The following is a 6,000-nucleotide window of genomic DNA, read 5'->3' as shown; positions in this document are numbered from 1 at the left end:
TGACGCTTTGAGTTGATGGGCTAGTATTGATGCCCACCCACACCCCACAGCTTCCCCAGTTCAAGACTGGTTGGGACCTTTTGTTATTTATTACCATGTTCCCCCTGAGTATAGACTGTCTGGACGTCTGGAAGTGAGCTAGATTCTTCAGTGAAACTGTAATTTTGTTTGTATGAAAAAAAAAAGATAAAATAAGTTTGTAATATGTGATGTTGCATAGTGTGTTAATAATAAAAAATAATAAAAAGTTTCCATTGTTTTGGTTTTAATTTTGGAAGATGGAAAATTGCAGTATTTTATTATATTTAGAAATTACAATATATTTTGAATTACAATATTGTAATTGTCTCCTGTAAAATTACAGGAAATTCCTGGCAACTGAGTTGCAGTAAATATACAGTAAATTTAAACAAATTACAGCATTTTACTGTAATAATGCTACTTTAATCACAGTAGCACTGCTGTAAAAATACAGGACTCTATTGTATTAAAAAAACAATATATTACCTGTATATTACTTGCTGTAAATTCACGGCAATTAGTTGCCAGGAATTTCCTGTAAAATGACAATAAATTTTTAACAGTGTGTATATATATATATATATATATATATATATATATAAAGTACTTTATTTACTTTATGACTCCCATCATAAAATGTATTTCTAATATTTAGCAGTATTACAATCACTAAATAAATTATTTTAAAAAAAAAATTCTCCCACATTAACCATATGTGAAATGTCACACCTTTATTGACATTGGAAGTTGTGGCCTAGTGGTTAGAGAGTTTGACTCCTAATCCTAAAGTTGTGGGTTCAAATCTCGAGCCAGCAATACCACGACTGAGGTGCCCTTGAGCAAGACACTGAACCCCCAGCTCCCTGGGCGCCGCAGCATAAATGGCTGCCCATTGCTCCGGATGTGTGTGTGTGTGAGTGTGCTCTTTGAATGGGTTAAATGCAGAGCATGAATTCTGAGTATGGCTCACCATACTTGGCTGAATGTCATGTCACTCACTCATAATAGCTCATTATACAATTGTGCCATACCTGCAGGTGTTAGCTTTATAGACAATTTACAAATAACAACCATAAATTACATTAGTTTCTCTTCATCTTTTTGGTTTTCCCCATTTGATCTTGTGCTCATCCATTGTTATGTACTTGTGCAGGTTATCTACTCATGTTATGATGAGAAAATGCTTAAAGTGTAATATTTCAGATTCCTCTAATCCTTTAAAATTTATACTTAACAAAAACTGAGGCTTTCGTGTTAACATTGTTTTGACAATGAATTTGACATTTTTGTTAAAAAAATAAATACATTTGGACAGAGTGACTATTAAGCCAAAGGTGTTCAGTGGAATTAGAAACTAAATAAACATAATTCTTGCTTTTATTTCCACTCGGTGGACAAAAACAGCTAGTCCTTTATTTAATGATGGACTCAAAGTTTCTGTGTTGTTCTCTCCACTGTGAATTTATTAGTGCATTATGTGTCTCAACACAGATGATGAGATTTGAAAAAAAAAAAAAAAAATGTTGCATTGAATACATTTCACAAAATAAATAATCAATATTCCTATAACTGCACACTGGAAAACTGAGGTCAATCTGAGACAGTTACACTCTGTGTGCTGTAGGGGGAGGCACTTAACTTCATTTCCTTCCTACCACTCTAAACTACTAAAAGAGGTGCTTCCAGAATCATAGATCCTCTTCTAAATATTATTAGCTCATCATTGCCATTAGGATATGTCCCAAAAACCTTCAAACTGGCTGTTATTAAGCCTCTGATTAAAATAACACAACTTGACCCCAAATAAATACTTACAGACTCTCAAGTGCTAACCTATGCTGTGTACACAGTGACACAAATGATCTATTATTATTGAAATATATGATATGTATTAGAATTGAGTCTTATTGTGAATCTCACAAACTGTTGGATCTCAGAAAATATTTCAACACCTTCAAGAATTGTGAAAACAACCTTCTCATGGCACATTATTTAAAGTTTCTCAGGAAATGTTCTGAATGCAACATTGTTATGAGACAACACCCATTAGCCTTCATTACAATCACTAAGAGTTGTTTTGTCTGAAAGGCATTTAAGGTCACACTGATGTCATTATCTGCTTCCATCATTTTTATAGATTTTTGTGAAGGGTGTGGAGGCTGGAAGCTTCTTTCAACACTGAGGAACAGAGAGGGTGAAGGTTCTGGAAAACAAATTTGTTCTTCATTTTGATGGAGCCAGCGTGCTGCTCGTTCACTGATAACAGAGAGAGGGAGATCACATACAGTATAAACCTTTAGGTGCCGGTCCAGAGTAGCAGTCTTTAAGAAATACTTTAAGTCTTGAAAAGATACTTTAATAATCACCAATGTAATACATGGATCATCTTTTTAAGTGCTTTTTATAAATAGGTTGAGGATGGAGACGCAATGCAAACAGGAACCAAGAACAATGATGCCTCTATCTCTCTCTCTCTTTTTTTACATCAGTGGAAGCACAGCTTCAGGAGTCAACAACAGCTGAAAGAAACAAACAGCAACACGTACACCAACAAACAACAAAATCACAAATGAAAGAAAAAGAAAATTGAACCGCAAAAAAAAAAACAGAAAGGAAAATCTTAACAGATGTGTCTCAGTCCTCTGGCTGCTCAAATCAGAACTTTTACATCATTATTAACGTGACACTCAATTATAACGTCAAAACTGCTGATGGAAATTATATATATATATGTGTGTGTGTGTGTGTGTGTGTGTGTGTGTGTGTGTGTGTGTGTGTGTGTGTGTGTGTGTGTGATACCCACTCTTAAAGCATTACAAAATATATAAAATCATAAAAAAATAATACTGTGAAAGGTGGAGTGAAATGAAAATATATGTATTTACAAAAACTACCTCACTAACCTGACACTAATATTTAACTTTATCTGCTCCTAAATTAAAAGTAATGAAACGCATGTAAGGGCAAACACCGGTGTTATCAAAGTGACATCAGTGGTGCTTCTCATTTCTGATTTGTGCATCCTCATTTCCTTTCCTTGCTACATTTCCTCGCGTCTTAGCTCCACCAAGATATGAGGAAAAGATACAAGGAAAGGAAATGAGGACGAAGCAATCAAAGCATCATCTGCTGTTTTAAAGGGATCTGCCCTTATGTTGTTGAAGTTCATTATTTAAGGCATTTATAATAAATATTAATAAAGCAAGATGCCCTGCTGAAATAAATGACATGTATGGCTTACTTAAACTGCAAAGGTACAATATAAATGCAAATTATTATGACAGAAGTGAAGGGCTTGGAATGGCAAAGGACTTCCAAGAGCCCATGATCGACAGGTAAAGCAACTAATCATATTTTATTTTGTGCCACATCATGTTTAAGGGCATTAAAATGTTCCCTCAATAACAGACCGCTGTGTAAAAATCTTGAACATATTTTATATGTCTATGGTGCAAACTTTACATATTTGAAAATTCTGCATTATGATAAACTTATTGTCACAGTTGTAAATGCGATGGCTTTCTTCTTTCATCCGAGGTCTTTCATATCTTAACAGATGAATATAATATTTGATCTGCTGCAACGACATCCTGCAAGGAAACATCACAATCAAAAATAAAATCAAGTGTTCAGAAAACTGAATTTTAAAAGTGAAGGACAGAATAAATGAAAACAGCAGCTCTATTTCCACAGTTGAGCAGAATGAGTGAAGAAAAGCTTTCAGCGTCATCACATCAGAGAGAAACACAGCAGTGTGATAACATATTCTCAGACACATACACAACAGACTTCAGGTTTTTAAAGAAGCTAAGGGTGTTTACACACACACAAAAGTCAGAGTTCACACAGAAATATGATATATCTTACCGTACGCTTAACTCGATCTGCACAGAATGTAGTATCAGCATAAAGTATCTCTTCCTCATGAGCCTTATCTGTTTTAATGATAATCACATTTAATAAACCTAACTACATATTATATTACATTGGAATATATATATATATTGCATTTCAATACTTGCCTTCTTTTCCCAATAGTTTATGCTTCCTGTAGCAGTAGATCAAACCTGCAACTACAGCTAACAGCAGCAGCAGTGCTATAACAACTATTGAAATGAGACGTGAACTCTCTCCTCGTTCTGTAATGCACGGAAAAGAGCCAATAGTGTAAAATCTTAATAGTTTAATGGTGCAATCTGTCACTGAACCTATTCAATTTCACCTAAGCATGTATTCAAATAAAGTATGTGAATATTTTGATACTTGAATTGGGTCTTTACCGCTCACAACAGTTTTTATTTGTATTATTATTAATTCTTTACTTTGTTAAATTTAAAGTCATTACTTTGCCTGTAATATTTTTAAACTGCCTACAGGCTTTCATTTCAGACGAATGCCATACCCTGACTGGCTAGACAAACACTTGTATATGATAATATCTGCTAACAATGAACTGTCAAGATGTAAAATTAGAGGAAAAGAGATAATGTGATACCTGGGCATGGCTGACAGAGATCAGTGTTGTTGAGATGTTTAGTCCTGTTAGTGAATGAATAAGCCACAACACAGCTGTAGGAATCATCCAGACACTCAAGCTCCAGACATAGAGAGAGACTGATGCTGAGATCAGACACACTGATGCTGGACAATAAACTGTTTCCTTTGTACCAGGAGAGAGTCACAGCACTCACATTCACAACTGAACACAACAGTGAACATCTGGACACTGATGATGATGATGAAGAAGAACAGTTTGAGGAGTTACTGGTGATGACAGGAACAGGCAGAGGAGCTGGAAAACATAAAAATAAATGTTGTTCAGCAAGAACATTTAAACATAAAAACTCTGCCTTTGCTATACCATATTTTTTCATTATTTTTTTTTTACTTTCAAAATGTAACAGACTGGTGATGATGTCCGTTTGTTTGTTTGTTTGTTTATTTCCTTAATGCCATTCCGACATCTATTATCATATTCACAGCCAGAACCAGTTCATCCATACACAATTCGATCCTTTCACAAGTCTCGTCTTTACACACACACACGTCTGGGGGCAATTTGTAATCTTCAGTTGACCTGACTTTCATGTCTTTGGGCTGTGAGAGAAAACCGGATCACCCGGCGTAACCCCCCGCAGACACAGAGAGACCCTCGAACCAGCGATGATGTCAGTTATATCTGCATACTAAACCGACTTTTCATTCTTACACCAATTTATCAATCTAAACTGTAATGATTTAATTCTCTTTCTCAATGTGTTTTACAGCTTTTCTTACCTTTATTGTACCTAAAATATCAACAATATTGTCGTCCTTCTATTCATAAGTATTTCAGTCAGGAAATATAAAACAATAACCGTTATAAGGGAAGTGTCTTGCAAAACAGGGTGTAGAAAATAAGTTTCACTTACACTTTGGTTTGTCATTAAATGCTTATAAATCACAGATGAATCAGGAGAAAAAATGTTGTAATTTTGAGAATCATCAGTCTGGATCATCATTAGCAGGACACCAATTACTCACCATAGACAGAAACATTGACTCTCTTGTATGAGGTTCCTATTTCTTTGTTCCTGAGGATCTGTAGTATATAAAGTCCAGTGTGTTCAGTTCTGATGTTTCTGACGGTCAGAGATCCAGTTTGATTGTCCATCTGGAGTCTTTTCTCAAATATTTTATAAGTGGCATCTATATAAATGTTCTGTCTGTGGATTTCAGCTATTCTCCTCTCTTTAGGTCCAAACATCCACAGTATGTAATCATCTCTCTGTACTTCAGTAACATCAGTGTTTAGAGAGACAGAATCTCCATCAGTCACTGACACTGACTTCACTTCATCTGTATCACCAAACACACCTGCAGAAAACAGTTTATAAAGCAAATGAAAAACCTGTTTAAGTTCAAACAGAATATTAATGAGGAAGATCCAGCAGGACAACTTAATTACTCTTAAGGCAAGAAACTACAGACAAATAATAA

This window comes from Carassius auratus, unplaced genomic scaffold (genome assembly GCF_003368295.1).
Source record: "Carassius auratus strain Wakin unplaced genomic scaffold, ASM336829v1 scaf_tig00216852, whole genome shotgun sequence".
In the NCBI taxonomy this organism is placed as follows: Eukaryota; Metazoa; Chordata; class Actinopteri; order Cypriniformes; family Cyprinidae; genus Carassius; species Carassius auratus.
Note: the sequence above shows the minus strand (reverse complement) of the source record.